Raw genomic sequence first — 20,985 nt, forward strand, 5'->3', positions numbered from 1 at the left:
TGGAGGCAAGGGGGTTAATCACCGTGGCGCTGCAGAGTTGATTGGCGGGACTGTACACAGCAGGCGGCGGGCGCACGATGCTCGTGAACGTGGCGAGCAGGCAGAGCAGATCCACAGGACAGGAGGCGTGACAGGAGAGGAGGCGTGACAGGAGAGGATGAGGCGGTACCGGTATGCCTAGTTCATCTCAGCATGACGGCGTCCAATATTTATCCTCGCGCTGCGTTAATAAAATGGCGGTCGCTGCCCAGTGGTGGGGGCCCGGGCCCCCTTAGAAGCTCTTGTGGTGGGGGCCCCTGGGGCTGAAGCCCCGCCTGCCCCTCCTATAATCCGGCCCTGGATGCAATATTCTCCCTCCCTGGGAATGTGCAATGCAGCCATGTGTACTTCCCAGGCTTAAAGAGGTCATCCACTACTTTTATATAGGTCATTAGTACCCACTTGCTGAGCAGGATGTCTTCTGGTATGGTGTTATTGCCGACTAATTGCTGGCTCCCTCCTGTTTGAGGTTATTGCTTGGTACTGTAATGCTGCCAGGATCGAGCCATAAGGCTACGTGCACATGCACGGATTTTGTAAAATCCGCAGGTAAATCTGCAGGTCAAAAGACCTGCGGTTTTACCTGCGGATTGCTCTGCGGTTTTGCCCTGCGGTTTTTCATCTCCACAATGTAGGAGATGGCAAACCGCTGCGGATTCCGCAGAAAGAATTGACATGTCAATTCTTTCTGCAGTTTCAAAACCGCAGAAAAACCGCGCTGAAAAATCCGCACCGTCTACACTGCGTTATTTTATTCCCATGGGGAATAATGGTACTGTACACCGCAGCAAAAACTGCTGCGGACCCGCAGTGGCCAAATCCAAATCTGCTGCGTAACTGCAGCAGAATCCTCAGCGTGTGCACACACCCTAAGAGCTGCAATAACACTGTTAGCGTGCCTGCAGAGTGCGCTCACAATCAAGACATTACACTGCTCCGTATGGAAATTGAGGGGACATAACGCCACACGAATGATGCACTGAAGCATTAATAAAAATGTTTTAAAAAAATTGTAGATACAGCTCACTCAACAAATTGATGTATATTGTTTAACTCCTTAACGACCTGAGGTATTTTTGGTTTTTCTTTTTCAGTTTTTGCTCCCCCTCCTTCCAAGGGCCATACATTTCTTTAAAAAAAGTTTTTGGTTAAAATGGCCATGTTAGGGCTTATTTTTTGTGGGTCGAGTTATACTTTTGAACGACACCATTTTGGTTTTACCATGTCGTGTACTCGAAAACGGGAAAAAAATTCCAAGTGCGTTGAAATTGCAAAAAAAGTGCAATCCAACAGTTTTTTTTTTCACTATGCTCACTAAGGCTGTGTGCACACGTAAGCATTTTTACCAGCAAAGACACTTAAAAAACACTTACAAGAAGCATCCCATTTATTTGAATGATTTCTGCACTTTTTGTGCATATTGATGCGTTTTTTTCCGCAAAAAAAAAGCATTGTGGTAAAAAACGCAGCATGCTCATTAATTTTGCGGAAAAATCCGCATTTCTAGCTATTTTCTATGAGCCTGGGGCCGCGCGGAAAAACGCGTTAAAAACGCATGTTTTTTGCGGTTTTCGGTCAGGAATTTTCTGCATACGTGTGCACATACCCTAAATGCTAAAACTGACCAGCCAATATGATTCTCCAGGTTATTACGAGATCATAGACACCAAACGACCATCTCCGACTCTTACAGCTGCAGTCATTGGCTGACTGCCCAGGGGAGTTTGTTCCAGAAGCTTCTGCACACCAAACAGAGCTGGGTCACATGGGCAAGCCTCTGTGGAGAGGTTTAACCCTTTTTGTGCTGCCTGTCTGCAGGTCAGGCGCAATGTGTTACAACATACAGTTTACTCATAAATCGCAGTGTTTGCATGAAATACACAGTACATCCGGCAGACACGGACTGGGGCTGAAATTTAGCCCTGGCATTTGAAATCACACAAACCCATGCTGTCCCAGTCCCCAATTACCAGATGGGATATATTACTAATATTACCCTGGATGGAGGAAAGCAAGATTTACTACAAGACCAATATTTCTAATGATTCCCGTGGCCTGCTGGGGTAAGTGATGGAGTCAGCCACTTTGTGCTTCATCACAGTATGGGTGTCTTGAGAACACAGATTCTGCTAACAACATAGCAGACAAGGCAGCTCATAACCAGACAGGCCCTTCTGGCCTGACTGCACATGCAACGGTTAACCAGGCCACAGAACACAGCAAAATACTTCCGGGGCTAAGTTAACGGCGCATGTGCAGTCAGGCTTTTCGGTTTTGCCCGCAGTTGGACAAAGCATACTGCGCGTGCGCGAGCCAAGAATGCTTAGCACACGCGCGAAAAATGGCGGACAAAAACTCATGAAAAAACTGCGGACGGCAGCCAAGGATGGGGAGGCGGCAAAGATCGGAAACACCGACCGACCTCATTTAAATAGCCCGCCAAAAGCAGGTGACAGATTCCCTTTAAAGTCCTCGCGCCTGAATGTCTCGCAGCTGTTGAACATCTGGGTTGCCCCGCGTCCCAGGGTTGTGGGGTACTCAGTACCGGGCCGGTGTCAGGGGGAAGTGTCACAGCAGCAGTGACCCGGTCCGTGGACCTGGGTGCCCAATGAATTGGCGGGAGATGTAGTTATATTACAGTTTATAGGAATAGTTCGTGACGCCACCTGTGGTGTTCGGCAAGTGTGGTGTTAGGCCGACGCTGCGGGCAGATCCACTGGGATTGATGGTGTGTGCAGCATAGATGGTAAAGCTCCCCACAGGCGGAGCTGTAATCCCAGGGCAGTGTAGATGTAGTAATGGCAGGGAGGCGTAGATGGTGTAGGTACAGGTACTCAGATGTAACGGTGCAGAATAACTGGAGGACACCAGGGTGTGCGGTTCCAAGGCTATACTCACTGTTTGCAGTTCACACACACGCCTGCCTCCGTACTGTGTTCTCCGGGTCAGAGCTCCATTCAACCTCCAGGCCAGATAGGGTTCTCCTTTCCACACTCAGCCACCATGTACCTTCCTGAACGACTCCTCCAATGCGCCTTTAGGTGTGAAGCACTCCAGTACTTAGTTACCCTGGAATGCCTCTCTCTAGGTGTTCCTAATCTTTACTTGTATGACAGACAGCTGTAGCCTGCTTCGGGTACTCCACTATCGCGTCCCGGCTCACTATCCAAGTGCTGTTGTGTCCCAAGTCTACGATGAGAGCAAGGCGTTAGTGGCTCACTACTCCACCGGTGACTGTTGCTGGGCATAAAGATCCGATCAACCTCGGGGACCGGTCCCCGGCCTTTGCGCTCTGGACTGGAAGGGTTATCTATCTTTCTTCAACCCGCTTTCCACCGTCCTTCTATTCTCCTTCGTTCCGATCGGTTCTCTCTCTCTTATGGAAGGTTAGGTTATCAATCTTATCAGTCTCTTTCTCTGTCTTTCTCGTGCCAGCAGCCCAGATCACTGGGACCTGCTGCAGCACGTCCTTCAGACATCCATCTTCTTCTTTCCTCTCTCACTATCTGACTAACTAACTTCACTCTTCCCACTCTTTTGTATCAACTTACTCCACCCGCCTCCCAGCACATCTCGTGTTAAGAAGTAGGGTTCCACGAGGGGTGCTCTGCTAACCCCCAGCCTGTAGCTGTTAGGTGGCCCCACTGAACTATCCTGTGTGTGGAATGCAGGTGTGGAGTGTGGTCAGGATTTTCCACCTTACGTGGATGATGGGGCACTACACCTTAGGAGAAGGTGCAGTAGCTCTGTGGCCACTGAAGCCTCAGGGGCACCACATACCCCCCGTTAAACACAGCACGTCCGCGGGCTGCAAGGCAACAAAAGTACAATACAGGAACACACAAAAAATTTTAAATGCTGGTTAACAATACTTATTTAATCTTCTTAATGTAGGAGGCACATTTCTTAAACGTTACAAACAGGCTAACTTCCTATCTTAGTATCAAAAGTTTACTTAAGTGCAATTCTAACTCAAAAGTGCTATACTCAACACATTTTCTTTATTACATTTTCTATCAATTATTCGCTTTTTCATTCTCTCTACTGTTACTCTGTTTCTACTGGACGCAAGACACTGACCATCTACACCTGGCCTGTCACCTGCCACTTTATTCAATTCTCACATTCTTTATTCAAGTTTCTCATTCTATCTCAAAATTTTCCTGATTCTCTGTATCAAACATTCTATAAAAGACATTTACTTTTCATAAGACACAACATTATCAAATACTTTTTCATAAAACATTCAAAATTCTTGTAAGGTGCTGAACACTGCTCCCAGCCGGGATCTCTTGCAGTGTCCTTTGAAGTAGACATCATTCTTCGAAAAGTGTACATTCAAAAACATCATCTTTGCAAAGTGTCTATATGTAAAACATTATCTTCGCAAAGGGGTTTCTATATGTGAAACCAAGAGAGAGCACCCAAAGGGGTGCAAACTATTTACAAAATAAGTTTTGGACCAATCAGCGTCTATGATCTCCACAGTTCCATTTCAAAACAACACTGCCAATCACAAACTGGGCACCATGATGAACAAAAATAACAGAGGCACAACTGGTGCAAATGACCCTCCTGGGTAACGAGATTTGTATGTTTTTCCTGTTTCTTATTTACTGGTGATCCCCTCCTGGGGTTCTGGTACTGGAATCAGATGTAATACTTTGGGTGTCTTCTTCTTGGGGTAAAGGCGACATGCTGGTTGGGGTTGGCTGTTGCCTGAGGTTGGCTGTTGCCTGAGACCTTGAAGCTGTGGCAGAGGAAACCCATGATGCATGTCTATTCCCACCGATGGTTCCTCAGGAGTGGGTGGTTCTGCGGGGGCGGCAGCCGGTACCAATAGATGTTGTTCCGCAATTGCGGAGGGTATCACCGTGAATGAGACTACAGTCGGCGGCAGGTACAAGGCTAATCGGTGGCCACCCTCAGAAATCAGGCCGTTTCTGCCTACGGGTGTAGCTCCCAACACTAGAATCATAGCACGTGCAGTCATCATTCCTGCTACCTCCCGGGGCCATTCCGGCTCCTGCGGCGGCACTGGGTGACGAATGATGGCAGTCGCAACCCCCGGGGTCATCTGCGGTACGGCCGGTAACTGCACCCGTCCCGGTTCAGGGCCCGGACAGGCCGGTATGAGTCTGCGTGGCTGCACTGGATCCGGACTAGGACTCCGCTCCCGCCCCCAACCTCTGGGGCTCTCATGTACCTTCATCTGGCAGGACGCGTCCAATGACAGCACTGGCCTGGATGCAGCGATGGTCGTTGTGAGGGATACTGAAGTGGTGGTACGCTCTGTGAGTGCTGCCTGGGGAGGGCGGTTTTTCCCCATCATCTTCTTCTGGCCTCTGCGTTCCTTCCATCATGGCATTCTGGCGTTCTTCTCCTTGCTCCGCCCTCCTTCTCGCCACTGGCTTCCTCTGCCCCTCCTTCCGGGGGCGGCGTCTTCTTCCAGCGCCTCCATACCAAGCCAGTATACGAACCCCTCGGGGGGTGGGCCATGCATCTGTCACATAGTAATTCAGGCAGGGAAGGCCCAATACTCTTCGCGATCTTTTCTTAGGACCTCCCATTTCTTCACGCCCTTCTTCTCCACGCCAGCGGCCATTTTTAAGATTCATGTCACAGTCTATTAAATTTGGTTTTTTGCACATCTTCAAAAGTTGTAAATCCAAGGCACACAGAACCCGATGGCATCAGGTCTCGTCATCCTGTTCGTGATGCCAAAATTGGGTCGCCCCGCGTCCCAGGGCTGTGGGGTTCTCGGTACAAGGCCAGTGTCAGGGGGTTGTGTCACAGCAGCGGTGACCCGGTCCATGGCCCTGGGCCCCCAAAGAATTGGCGGGAGATGTAGTTATATTACAGTTTATAGGAATAGTTTGTGATGCCACCTGTGGTGCTCGGCAAGTGTGGTGTTAGGCCGACGCTGCGGGCAGATCCACTGGGACTGATGGTGTGTGCAGCATAGATGGTAAAGCTCCCCACAGGCGGAGCTGTAATCCCAGGGCAGTGTAGATGTAGTAATGGCGGGGAGGTGTAGATGGTGTAGGTACAGGTACTCAGATGTAACGGTGCAGAATAACTGGAGGACACCAGGGTGTGCGGTTCCAAGGCTTTACTCACTGTTTGCAGTTCACACACACGCCTGCCTCCGTACTGTGTTCTCTGGGTCAGAGCTCCAGCCAACCTCCAGGCCAGATAGGGTTCTCCTTTCCACACTCCACCACCATGTACTGTACCTTCCTGAACGACACCTCCAATGCGCCTTTAGGTGCGAAGCACTCCAGTACTTAGTTACCCTGGAATGCCTCTCTCTAGGTGTTCCTAATCTTTACTTGTATGACAGACAGCTGTAGCCTGCTTCGGGGACTCCACTATCGCGTCCCGGCTCACTATCCAAGTGCTGTTGTGTCCCAAGTCTATGATGGGAGCAAGGCGTTAGCGGCTCACTACTCCACCAGTGTCTGTTGCTGGACATAAAGATCCGATCAACCTCGGGGACCGGGCCCCGGCCTTTGCGCTCTGGACTGGAAGGGTTATCTATCTTTCTTCAACCCGCTTCCCTCCGTCCTTCTATTCTCCTTCATTCCGATCGGTTCTATCTCTCTTATGGAAGGTTAGGTTAACAATCTTATCAGTCTCTTTCTCTGTCTTTCTCGTGCCAGCAGCCCAGATCACTGGGACCTGCTGCAGCACGTCCTTCAGACATCTATCGTCTTCTCTCCTCTCTCACAATCTGACTAACTAACTTCACTCTTCCCACTCTTTTGTATCAACTTACTCCACCCGCCTCCCAGCACATCTCGTGTTAAGAAGCAGGGTTCCACGAGGGGTGCTCTGCTAACCCCCAGCCTGTAGCTGTTAGGTGGCCCCACTGAACTATCCTGTGTGTGGAATGCAGGTGTGGAGTGTGGTCAGGATTTCCCACCTTACGTGATGGTGGGGCATTACACCCTAGGAGAAGGTGCAGTACCTCTGTGGCGACTGAAGCCTCAGGGGCGCCACACATCAGCAGCACATTAACAAACAGGCAATCCCTGCATGTGTTGAAGCTGTTGAACATGAACAGCTGTGAGCCATAAAGCCGAGGGGACTTGAACAAAGACATACTGATAGGGAATTTAGATTGTGAGCCCCATTGGGGACAGCGATGATAATGTGTGAAAACTGTAATGCGCTGCGGAATATGTTAGCGCTATACAAAGATTATTATTACTGTTATCATTATTATTATTTTTCACGCACACTGAAGACACTCGGTTAGGACCCGAGCATGCTCCGATAACATCTCATCTGAGCACAATCGCGCATCAATATTTATTATAACTTTTGCAGAGAAAATGTATAGTGCCAGCAAAGTGACACCAACCATCTGTTGTGAATAATTTGCATCAGTGTGAGACTGTTAGGGTGTGGGCGCGCGCTGCGGATTTTTTCTGCCGAAAAATCAGCATCGTTTGGCAGAAACCGCAGTGCAGTTTTGTCTGAGAGAGCGAATGAATGAATAAATAAATATGTTCATTCTTCCCGGAACGGCAGCTGCGGTTCTGCAAAAAAGAAGTGACATGCTGCGGAAAATAAACTGCAGCAAATCTGCGCGGAAATTTCTGCAGCATGTGCACAGAGGATTTGGTTTTCCATAGGTGTACATGGTAGCAAAAAACGCAACGTGTGCACGTACCCTTAGGCCGGGTGCACATGATCCGGAACTAGCAGCACATTTTTTAATCAGCGTATGCCGTCTATTGAACGTAGTTAAATCCGCATGTGTTCACGGAATCTTGCAGATTTACCACATCCAATATAGTGTATTGGTGAAATTTCGCTAGTCTCCTCAAGATAATTAGTCATGCTGCGGTCTAGAAAGACGCATCGCATGTGTTTCTCTGCTGGTGATCCTCAGGCGCCTGTGGACATGGGATTTCTAGAAATCCCATCCACTATGCTGTAACACCTGGATGCTGTGCTTTTGATGCTGCACAAGTATGCAGCGTCCAACCCGGAGTGTTTACTGATCGTGTGAACATACCCTTACGCATTATGTTAGTTAAAGAGGTTTTTAACTTTTTTTTCTATTGAAGACTTATCGTTAAGGCAACTTTCACTCAGTAGCAAGCTAGTCAGCATCAGCCAAAACTAGCAGGAGTCAAAAGTGAGAGACTCGTGAAAGTAAATCCATAGATGTGCTATGACACTGGTGGAGCAGGCTAGAATCCAGTGGCCAGAAAATCACTAGTGGGACACAGCAAGTGGTACTTAGGCTATGTGCACACGGTGCAGATTCTGCTGTGGATCCGCAGCGGTTTTGGCTCTGCGGGTCCGCAGCAGATTTAGGTGCGTTGTACAGTACCATTATTTTCAATGGTAAACTGGAAAACGCTGTGCACATGATGCGGATTTGCTGCAGGTTATAATCCACAGCATGTCAATTCTTTGTGTGGATTCCACTTCGGTTTCACACCTTCTCCATATGAGGTGTGAAACCGCATGGCTAAACTGCAGGCTAAACCGCACAACTTTTGACCTGCGGATTTACCGGCGGTTTTTCCCAAATCTGCGGGGACAAATCTGCAGCACCTAAAAGCTAGGTGGGCACATAGCCTAAAGGCTCCTTTACATTTAGCGATGCACCAGTGATCCTGACCACGATATGACCCGGTCAGGATCGCTGGTGCATCGCTAAATGGTCGCTAGTGAGCTTCCACACAGGAAGATCTCACAGCGATGCAGCAGCAATACAGTGGTCGTTACTTACCTGTCAGGCGCGGCGATCCTGACGTCCTCCGTCCGCGTCCACGCATCGCTCGTCAGCGCCAGCAGGAAGCGCCCGACAAGAAATGGAGCTGAGCGATCAGCGATGGACAGCGGGGGAGCCGGTCGGAGGTAAGTATCACACATAGTGATATCGCTAGCAATATCGCTGCTGCGTCGCCAAATCGGTGATCTTTTAGCGATATTGTTAGCGATATCGCTATGTGTAAAACCCCCTTAAGAGTCCTTGGAAGTAGTACTTGCATAGATAGGAGTAATACTGGGAGGAGTAGGACCAATCTGGGTTAGACAGTTAGCATAAGCTGGACTGAAAGATGGACACAATACTCAATATACAATAATACATAAGACGCAATGAGTTCCATGTTGCCTTAAGAACTCCCAATCAGAAAACAAGATGGCTTCAACAGGATCAACATTGGCCATCTTAGTAATGGGCAAAATAAAAATAGCAGCCTCCAGTGGTAAGAAGTGGAAATGCAGCACAATTTTGCAAGGTGGATAATAGCAGCCGCTAGTGGACAATCCGCAGAGAGACAACACAATCTTGACAAGATGATATATATACGGACGACTGACAAGCAAGACCAAGAGAGACTATTTGTACAATTTCAGTAGTAAAACACACACCGTTTGGCTTATTTGTCCAATGTTTTGTGGCTTTCTCTTGCTATCTATATTGCTGAGCTGTGAGCTCTGACATACACACTATCCTTAATTACCCTAAAATAACCTCTGCATTCCCTGCCTCAGCTTTCATACAGTCTGTGATAGTCCCTACTGATTGGCTGTGCTATACTACGTGATGTGGTTGCTACAAGGCATTATGACGAATCCTCCATGGCCTAAATTGAGTTTCTGTAGCTGTTAAAATCTTCTACAATGTGTAGAATAGCAACAAGACATTTTGGGGGCATTTTGGAGAAAATCAAATGACAAATTGTTTGAATTTTCCAGGACAAGGGAACTTTCTGAAATTTGACATGAATTTGTTTTGCATTAAATCGATTTACTCATCTCTAACTGCTACCTATTAACAACTGATGCTGATGCAGCCATAAATCTGAATGTAAAAACATTTTAAAAAACATCCATGGACATGACAGTAGAATGTGTGCAGGAACACCTTGATGCATATTTCTCAAAAGAATGAAGCTGTTCCCAAATGAAAATTTGTTAACTACCAACCATAGGAAGGGTTCATTCCATATTATTGAATGATTTAAAACGGATTTATAACCAGATTTCTTAATTTTTTTTAGACGGAGACTCACTGAAAATCTAAATCCGAATGGATGAATACAGATTTTCAAAATAAGTTAAACCACTTCAAGTCTCATAGCTACAGTATTTATGGGGAAGCTGTCTGGTGATTCATGTTGCTGGAACAACTGGAAGCATGCAGACAGGCTCCACTGTTACAAATATGCCTGCTGTATTCTGAAATACTGCAATGTTTTAGAACATATCTTAAACCAGGAGTTGATGGTGACTAACAAAGCTAATCTGCTATTAGGGCCCAACGGCTTCTCCTCACCCATATTTTCTTGGCTGACTGCTCTCTCCTTGTGATTGTATGGTAAAAGACCTGTCCGTCCAGCAAAACTAGTGAATTAATACTGAACAGATGCCAGCTGTGCTACACTGCCGACATGTGTCTATGACAGCAGTAATCATAGCGTGGATTGCTGCCTTTTTAAGGATTTAAATGCTGCAGTCAATCAAGGACAGTGGCATTTTTAGAGCACAATCACGGTTGTGCACCTCCTCCCCCGATGTGATTGTGGGGTGTCGATGAGTTGCCTAGGTAGGAGAGTCTCCCATTGATGCCATGCTGTCCTTCCTATTAAACTTAGTATACGCAATTAATTTCAGAAAACAGATGACGGCAATATTTAGACACAGATGACAAATAGCCACTTATTCAAAGTCATCTTTGAGTTGATAATTGTGGAGATAAATTTACAATAATTAACTGTAAACAATTCTCCAAAAAGTAGTGTCTCTCACCAAATTTGTTTTTTTTTTTACATTATTTCCAAAGCCATCTTACAGTATATAGCATGGGCAATCAAACAATAATAGGTTTAATTCCTTTAATGCCTTCACTCCCAAACCATTTTTCGCTCTTGCTCTTTAATTTTTTCCTTTATGTGCAGGTAGGAGGAGCTCTGTCAATCCATGGCTGTGGGTGGGGAGAAGCTGCCAGGTACCCGCCTACCCGACTAGTTTCTAGCACGGTTCAGTCTTCGGCGGCTTTTAAGGTATGTTTTTCTCTGAAAGGCTGCATGTTTTAGAGTCAAACATACCTGGCTGAGATCATACAGCCAATGCCTGATATATTCTGCTGTCAGGTTCACTTTAACCCCTTCACCCCCAAGGGTGGTTTGCACGTTCATGACCGGGCCAATTTTTACAATTCTGACTACTGTACCTTTATGAGGTCATAACTCTCGAACGCTTCCATGGATACCCGTGATTCTGACATTGTTTTCTCGTGACATATTGTACTTCATGTTTGTGGTAACATTTCGTTCAAATAACTTGCGTTTATTTGTGAGAAAAACGGAAATTTGGCGAAAATTTTGAAAATTTCGCAATTTTCCAACTTTGAATTTTTATGCCCTTAAATCACAGAGATACGGCACACAAAAAACTTGATAACTAACATTTCCCACATGTTTACTTTACATCAGCACAATTTTGGAACCAAAATTTTTTTTTGTTAGGAAGTTATAAGGGTTAAAAGTTGACCAGCGATTTCTCATTTTTACAACACCATTTTATTTTTAGGACCACATCACATTTGAAGCCACTTTGAGGGGTCTATATGATAGAAAATACCCAAAAGTGACACCATTCTAAAAACTGCACCCCTTAAGGTGCTCAAAACCACATTCAAGAAGTTTATTAACCCTTTAGGTGCGTCACAGGAATTTTTTTGAATATTTAAAAAAAAATGAACATCTAACTTTTTTTCATAAAAAAAATACTTCAGGTTCAATTTTTTTTATTTTACCAAGGGTAACAGGAGAAATTGAACTGCAAAAGTTATTGTGCAATTTGTCCTGAGTACGCAGATACCTGATATGTGGGGGGAACGACTGTTTCGGCGCATGGCAGAGCTCAGAATGGAAGGAGCGCCGTTTGACTTTTTCAATGCAAAATTGGCTGGAATTCAGATTGGACGCCATGTCACGTTTGGAGAGTCCCTGATGTACCTAAACAGTGGAAACCCCCTACAAGTGACCCCATTTTGGAAACTAGACCCCCCAAGGAACTTATCTAGATATGTGGTGAGAACTTTGAACCCACAAGGGCTTTACAGAAGTTTATAACGTACAGCGGTACAATTAAAAAATCATATTTTTTCCACAAAAATGATCTTTTCACCCCAATTTTTATTTTCCCAAGGGTAGCAGGACCCTAAAAGTTATTGTGCAATTTGTCCTGAGTACGCTGATACCCCACATGTGGGGGTAAACCACTATTTGGGCGCATGGCAGAGCTCGGAAGGGAAGCAGCGCCATTTGACGTTTTTGGCTGGAATTGAGATCGGACACCATGTCGCGTTTGGAAAACCCCTGATGTACCAAAACAGTGGAAACCCCCCACAAATGACACCATTTTGGAAAATAGACCCCCTAAGGAACTTATCTAGATGTGTGGTGAGAACTTTGAACCCCCATGGGCTTCACAGAAGTTTATAACATAAAGCCATACAATTAAAAAATCATATTTTTTCAACAAAAATGATCTTTTCACCCTCAATTCTTATTTTTCCAAGGGTAACAGGACCCTAAAAGTTATTGTGCAATTTGTCCTGAGTACGCTGATACCCCACATGTGGGGGTAAACCACTATTTGGGCGCATGGCAGAGCTCGGAAGGGAAGCAGCGCCATTTGACGTTTTTGGCTGGAATTGAGATCGGACACCATGTCGCGTTTGGAAAACCCCTGATGTACCAAAACAGTGGAAACCCCCCACAAATGACACCATTTTGGAAACTAGACCCCCTAAGGAACTTATCTAGATGTGTGGTGAGAACTTTGAACCCCCATGGGCTTCACAGAAGTTTATAACATAAAGCCATACAATTAAAAAATCATATTTTTTCCACAAAAATGATCTTTTCACCCTCAATTCTTATTTTTCCAAGGGTAACAGGACCCTAAAAGTTATTGTGCAATTTGTCCTGAGTACGCTGATACCCCACATGTGGGGGTAAACCACTATTTGGGCGCATGGCAGAGCTCGGAAGGGAAGCAGCGCCATTTGACGTTTTTGGCTGGAATTGAGATCGGACACCATGTCGCGTTTGGAAAACTCCTGATGTACCAAAACAGTGGAACCCCCCCACAAATGACACCATTTTGGAAACTAGACCCCCTAAGGAACTTATCTAGATGTGTGGTGAGCACTTTGACCCCCCCAGTGCTTCACAGAAGTTTACAACGCCCGGGCGTGAAAATAAAAAATTCGTATTTTTTCCACAAACATGATCTTTTAGTCACCATTTTTTTATTTTCCCAAGGGTACCAGGAGAAATTGGACCCTAAAAGTTGTTGTCCAATTTGTCCTGAGTATGCTGATACCCCATATGTGGGAGAAAACTACTGTATGGGCACACGTCAGGGCTCGGAAGGGAAGTAGTGACGTTTTGGAATGCAGACTTTGATGGAATGGTCTGCGGGTGTCATGTTGCCTTTGGAGAGCCCCTAATGTACCTAAACAGTGGAAACCCCCCACAAATGACACCATTTTGTAAACTAGACCCCCCAAGGAACTTATCTAGATGTGTGGTGAGCACTTTGACCCCCCCAGTGCTTCACAGAAGTTTACAACGCCCGGGCGTGAAAATAAAAAATTTGTATTTTTTCCACAAACATGATCTTTTAGTCACCATTTTTTTATTTTCCCAAGGGTACCAGGAGAAATTGGACCCCAAAAGTTGTTGTCCAATTTGTCCTGAGTACGCTGCTACCCCATATGTGGGAGAAAACTACTGTATGGGCACACGTCGGGGCTCGGAAGGGAAGTAGTGACGTTTTGGAATGCAGACTTTGATGGAATGGTCTGCGGGTATCATGTTGCCTTTGGAGAGCCCCTAATGTACCTAAACAGTGGAAACCCCCCACAAATGACACCATTTTGTAAACTAGACCCCCTAAGGAACTTATCTATATGTGAGGTGAGCACTTTGACCCCCCAGTGCTTCACAGAAGTTTACAACGCCCGGGCGTGAAAATAAAAAATTCGTATTTTTTCCACAAACATGATCTTTTAGTCACCATTTTTTTATTTTCCCAAGGGTACCAGGAGAAATTGGACCCCAAAAGTTGTTGTCCAATTTGTCCTGAGTACGCTGACACCCCATATGTGGGAGAAAACTACTGTATGGACACATGTCGGGGCTCGGAAGGGAAGCAGTGACGTTTTGGAATGCAGACTTTGATGGAATGGTCTGTGGGTGTCATGTGCGTTTGGAGAGCCCCTGATGTACCTAAACTATTGAAACTCCCCACAAGTGACCCCATTTTGGACACTAGACCCCCCACGGAACTTATCTAGATGTGTGGTGAGCACTTTGAACCCCCAAGTGCTTCACAGAAGTTTATAACACTCGGATGTGAAAATAAAAAAATCATTTTTTTCCACAAAAATGATATTTTTGCCCCCAATTTTTTATTTTCCTAAGGGTAACAGGAGAAATTGGACCCCAAAAATTGTTTTGCAATTTGTCCTGAGTAGGCTGCTACCCTACATGTGGGGGTAAAACACTGTTTGGGCGCATAGCAGAGCTTGGAAGGGAAGGAGCACCATTTGACTTTTTCAACTCAGAATTGGCTGGAATTGAGATCAGACGCCATGTTGCATTTGGAGAGCCCCTGATGTGCCCAAACAGTGGAAACCCCCAATTCTAACTCCAACCCGAACCCCAACACGCCCCTAACCCTAGCCCTAACCCTAGCCCTAACCCTAGCCCTAACCCTAGCCCTAACCCTACCCCAACCCTACCCCAACACACCCCTAGCCCTAACCCTAGCCCTAACCCTAATGGAAAAATGGAAATAAATACATTTTTTTTATTTTATTATTTTTCCCTAACTAAGGGGGTGATAACGGGGGGTTTGATTTACTATTTATGGCGGTTTTTATGTTTGGCGGCTGTCGCACGCTAAAAGACGCTTTTTATTGTAAAAATAGTTTTTGCATCACCACATATTGAGAGCTATAATTTTTCCTTATTTTGACCCACCGAGTCATGTGAGCTCTTATTTTTTGCGGGACGATTTGACGTTTTTATTGGTACCATTTTCGGGCACGTGAAATTTTTTGATCGTTTTTTATTCCGATTTTTGGGACGCAGAATGAACAAAAACCAGCGTTTCATGAATTCCTTTTGGGGGGGGTGCGTTTACACCGTTCCGCGTGCGGTAAAATTGATAAAGCGGTTTTATTCTTCGGGTCAGTACGGTTACAGCGATACCTCATTTAGGTCGTTTTTTTATGTTTTTGTCGGTTTCATGCAATGAAAACTATTTTATATAAAAAATAATTATTTTTGCATCGCTTTATTCTGCGAGTTATAACTTTTTTATTTTTTCGCTGATGATGCTGTGTGGCAGCTTGTTTTTTGCGGGACAAGATGACGTTTTCAGCGGTACCATGGATATTTATATGCGTCTTTTTGATCGCGCGTTATTGCACTTTTTGTTTGGCGGTATGATAATAAATCATTATTTTTTGCTTCGTTTTTTATTTTTATTTTTTAAGGGGTTCGCTAAAGGGGTTAACTAATGGGACAGTTTTATAGGGCAGGTCGTTACGGACGCGGCGATACCTAATATGTGTACTTTTATTGTTTTTTTTTTTATTATTTTCAAAAAATGAATTTATTGGGGAATATTTTTTTTTTTTTTTACTAATTTATTTGGCGATTTTTTTAAATTTATTTTTACACTTTTTTTTAATTTTTTTTTTACTTTATTACATAGTCCCAGGTTAGACATCACTGTCCTGTGACAGATCGCTGATCTGTCACATCACAGATCACTGTGACAGATCAGCAATCTGTCACAGGCAGTGCACAAGGCTTCCTCATGCCTGCGCTTTGCAGGCACTGAGGAAGCCAGCTTCCCCAGGCCCCCGAAGGCCCCCGTCGCCATCTTGGATTCGGGGGCCTGGAGGAAAGGAGCCCCCCGCAGCAGCGCTGCACATTGCGCTGCCGTGGGGGGCTCAGGGAAGCACGGAGGGAGCCCCCTCCCTGCCGATGCTTCCCTTTAACCCCGGTACACCGCGATCATGTTTGATCGCGGTGTGCAAGGGGTTAACGTGTCGGGGGCGGTCCGTGACCGCCCCTGACACGTAGTGCCGGGTGTCAGCTGTGATAATCAGCTGACACCCGGCCGCGATCAGCGGCGCTCACCACGTGGGCGCCGCTGATCGCGGTAGACGTACTATCCCGTCCCCGGTCATACGGGCCCGGGTACCGTGGACGGGATAGTACGTCTCATGTCAGGAAGGGGTTAAAGGGGTTGTCCACTACCTGGACAACCAAATCTTAAACTCAATGATAAAATAATAAAGTCTATACTCGCCTCCCTTGCCGTCTCTGTTCCAGCCGGTGGTGGCACTCACGGTCTCGGGGCTGGATTATCATAACAATCGCTGTCTTTTGTTCATGGTATTTATCTGCACCATCAGGACTTGGTAACCTGTGTTACCGTTTCCTTTTTTCATTGCCCTTTTGACCTTATCACATTAGCACTTTATAGTTAATATTGGTGACACTTTATATATCTAACGGTTGTCTCTTAATGTATATGCCCATCATTTCGCTTTATACAGCTCTGGCAAAAATTAAAGGGAACCTGTCACCCCTCCCAGGTGTTTTTAAGTAAAAGAGCCACCTTGTGCAACACTAATGCTGCATTCTGTCAAGGTGGCTCTTTTATTTAGCGTGCTTCCACCGCCGAAATAATCGTTTTTAAAATTGGTCAGACATACATGATATTTGACAGGGGGGCAGGTCTTTCCCCCCTGGACACAGACGCCTCACATACGTCAGTCATATCCACCTTTTGAATTTGGTGCCGCCTCCTCAGCATTTATTTCTTTTTCTGGCACCTGCGCTGTAATATTCTTTCAGTGGTGCAGGAGGATCTCTGATGACGTCAGCACCATGTGACCAGTAGCGGCGGAGCTCACCAGAGCAGTGGTACAGCAGGACCTGTGATGATGTCAGCACCATGTGACCAGTAGGGGTGGAGGTCAGCAGAGTAGTGGTGCAGCAGGACCTGTGATGACGTCAGCACCATGTGACCAGTAGGGGCGGAGCTCACCAGAGCACTGGTGCAGCAGGACCTGTGATGATGTCAACACCATGTGACCAGTAGGGGCGTAGCTCAGCAGAGCAGTGGTGCAGCAGGACCTGTGATGACGTCAGCACCATGTGACCCATAGGGGCGGAGCTGAGCAGGGCAGCGGTGCAACAAAACCTGTGGTGACGTCAGAATATTACAGTGCATCCAAGAGAAAAAGAAATGAATGCTGAGGTGGCGGTGCCAAACTCAAAAGCAGGACATGATTGACATATGTGAGGCATCTGTGTCCAGGGGGGGAAGACCTGCCTCCCTGTCAAATATCAGGTATGTCTGACCAATTTTAAAAACTATTATTTCGGCGGTGAAAGGGACGCTAAATAAAGAGCCACCTTGACAGAATGCAGCATTACTGCTGCACAAGGTGGCTCTTTTACTTAAAAATGCCTGGGAGGGGTGACAGGTTCCCTTTAAGAGACCACTGCACAGTTTTATAAAAATCATCTTCTCTATATGTCTGACAGCCATTCGAACCAGAGTACACCTCATTCTACTTAATGTGCTTCTGATTAGGTGATCACCTGAACCAAATCTTATTTAACAAAGGAAAGTATAAAAAACCCTGCTGTGGTGTTCACAATCCTCTTGCAATTGGACAAGCTGGATGGCAAAACAAGTGCTAGTAATATCCCAAAAGTGATAGGAATGAAAAAATAACTTTTAACCATGTCAAAGGAGGTGAAAAGAAAATTCTTGAGTGAGGAAAAGAAGGGCTCAATTCTGGCTTTCCTAGCAGAGGGATACAGTGAGCGCCATGTTGCCGCTATCCTTAATATTTCTAAGACGGCAGTCCATTACAACAAGGTCAAGCAGCAGACATTGGGGACAACAAAGCTACAGACTGGCAGAGGGCGAAAATGACTCTCCACTGACCGGGATGACCGTCATCTTATTCGAATGTCACTCAGCAACCGCAGGATGACATCAAGTGACCTACAAAAAGAATGGCAAATGGCAGCTGGGGTGAAGTGCACGGCAAGACCAGTTCATAACAGGCTCCTAGAGGCAGGGATCAAGTCATGTAATGTTAGAAAAAAACCTTTCATCAATGAGAGCCACGCTGAAGTTTGCCAAAGACCATAAAGATTGGACCATAGAGGACTGGAGTAAGGTAATCTTCTAATGAGTCTAATTTTCAGCTTTGCCCAACTGGTCATGAAATGGTTAGACCGAGACTTGGAGAGGCATACAAACCACAGTGTCTTGCACCCACTGTGAACTTTGGTGGAGGATCGGTGATGATCTGGGGATGCTTCAGAAAGGCTGGAATTGGACAGTGTTGTGAGTTCATTTTCCCCTTCACTACTGAGGCCCGAGGAACTCCCTCTTCTGGTAAAGAAAGATAGTGAGCCTGATTATCAAACACCTGAGCCTAATGATGATGACTGGCTGAGTGAAGTTACTGACTGGATATAAGGCTGCCAACGCCCTTCTGCCCTGCGGGTGATTTCTCTGTGGGATCCTTCCTGCTCTTCTAAAGCTAAGTTTTCTGCTCGGCTTTTTGCATTTGTGCTTTAACTTTGTTTTGCTTTGTTTTTCTGGATTTCTGCCATTCCCTGCTGGGGTGAGCTGAATTCCTTTAGCTCTGTCTTCTGAAAATACCTGAGTGCTGATTTAGTTTTTGAAGCCTAGCTGCTTCAGGGTCTTTTTCCATATCAACTTGTTGGCTTATGTCTTTGATAGGGTTTTGGCAGATTGCAGACAGCAACCTTCCTTTCCTGTTCTGTTTAGTTAGCTTGGGCCCCATCGTTTGCTCAGCCTATCTTTCTATCTGTGTGAGTGTTTTTTCATCTTGCTTCACCGTCATTATATGTTGGGGGCTGCCTTTTACTTTGGGGTCTGCTCTGGGGCAGTTTAGATTTCCTTTTCTGTCTTTAGGCTATTTAGCTCTCCGGCTGTGATCGAGGGGTCTAGGGCACCGTAGGAACCCCCCACGGCTACTGCTAGTTGTGTTGATAGGTTCAGGGGTCTGCAATCTGATAGTTGCCAACTTCTCTGGTTTTCTGGACGTAGCTTCTATTTTTGTGTCTGCCTCCTACGGTGACTCAATCATAACAGAATCACCCGCCATACCGCAGATCCTAGGGTACTCAATAGCAGGAAAGAATTGTAAAAAAAAAAAAAAAAAAAAGTGTGTATATTTTTTCCTCTATATCTCTGAGGCCGTAGGGGGAATTTTTTTTTTTCTCTCAATGGAGATAAAGCAATTGTCTGATCGTGTGGAGCAGCTCGCTGCGGAAGTGCGGGGAATTTCTGCCTACCTTGCTCATTCACATGCTGCTGAACCAAAGATTCCTACACCTGATGTATTTTTTGGGGATCAGTCTAAATTTTTGAATTTCAAAAATAATCGTAAATTATTTTTTGCCTTGAAGCTTAACTCGTCAGGGAGCTCCGCGCAGCAGGTTAAAATTGTCATCTCTTTGCTGCGTGGCGATCCCCAGGATTGGGCGTTTTCTTTGAAACCAGATGATCCTATTCTGACTAATGTGAACGCATTTTTTCAAGCCTTGGGGTTGTTGTATGACGAACCTAATGCCATTGATCAGGCTGAAAAGACCCTGCTGGCATTGAACCAGGGTCGAGATTCTGCAGAATTGTACTGTCAAAAATTCCGAAAGTGGGCAGTACTTACTACCTGGAATGATAATGCCTTGGCTGCTCTCTTTCGGAAGGGGTTGTCAGAAGCCGTAAATGATACTATGGTGGGATTTCCTGTTCCCTCTGGTCTTGACGATTCTATGTCATTAGCCATTCAGGTTGATCGGCGTTTGCACGAACGCAAAGCTGCATGAGAGGTGTTGCCACCTGTTGAACAAATGTCTGAACCTATGCAATGTGATAGTTTTGTCCAGAGAGCAGCGTCAGGAGTTCAGAAGGCGTAATAAGTTGTGTTTTTTCTGTGGAGATGCCTCGCATATTATTTCTGTCTGTCCTAAACGAGAGAAACGCTTTGCACACACGTTTTCTGTTGGTGGTCTTCAACCTAAGTTTCTTCTGGCTATTACTCCGATCTGCTCCCTGTCCACATTTTCCGCCAAGGCTTTTGTGGATTCGGGAGCAGCCCTAAACCTAATGGACTTGGATTTTGCTAAACGTTGTGGATTTCCGATGACACCTCTGCAGACACCTATCCCTTTGAGGGGTATTGATGCTACTCCTTTGGCGAAGAATAAACCTCAGTTTTGGACCCAGGTGGTAATGCGGGTCGCCCCAGACCATCAAGAAAATTGCAGATTTTTGTTGTTGCACAATCTGCATGATACTATTGTTCTGGGGTTTCCCTGGTTACAAATTCATAATCCAGTTTTGGATTGGAAATCTGTGTCTGTGGTGAGTTGGGGTTGTCGGTGTGCCTTTAGTGAGGCTCCGGTGTTTTCCACCTCTCCTCAGTCGCATGATGTTCCTGATTATTTGGCGGACTTTTATGATGTATTTAGTGAGAATGAGTCTGCGTCTCTGCTTCCTCATAGGAGTTATGACTGTGCAATTGAACTGAGCCCGGGGTGTAAATTTCCCAAGGGTCGGCTCTTCAATTTATCTGTACCCGAGCACGAGGCTATGCAATCCTATATTAAGGAGGCATTGGAGAAGGGTCATATTAGACCATCCTCGTCACCCTTAGGTGCCGGTTTTTTTTTTTGTAGCCAAAAAGGATGGATCATTAAGACCTTGTATTGATTATCGTGCCCTCAACAAGATTACTGTTAAATATCAGTATCCGCTACCCCTGATTTCTGATCTATTCTCCAGAGTTAAAGGTGCTTGCTGGTTTACCAAGCAGGGGGATGA

At 45.8% G+C, this 20,985-nt stretch overlaps 1 long non-coding RNA gene across 2 annotated transcripts in view; it reads left to right on the forward strand.

Annotated features, from left to right (window-relative positions):
* LOC141056758 (uncharacterized) overlaps positions 1 to 20,985 on the forward strand; it is a 61,442-nt gene that overhangs the window by 16,498 nt on the left and 23,959 nt on the right. The window contains exon 2 of one of the 2 annotated variants that reach the window (XR_012221930.1): positions 10,968 to 11,072. The exons of the other annotated variant lie outside the window; for it this stretch is intronic. This is a non-coding gene — a long non-coding RNA (uncharacterized lncRNA). The remainder of the gene's footprint in view (positions 1 to 10,967; positions 11,073 to 20,985) is intronic. 2 annotated transcript variants of the gene reach the window in all.

The sequence above is a fragment of the Dendrobates tinctorius genome, unplaced genomic scaffold (genome assembly GCF_039654945.1).
Source record: "Dendrobates tinctorius isolate UK_male_01 unplaced genomic scaffold, ASM3965494v1 ptg000199l, whole genome shotgun sequence".
NCBI lineage: Eukaryota > Metazoa > Chordata > Amphibia > Anura > Dendrobatidae > Dendrobates > Dendrobates tinctorius.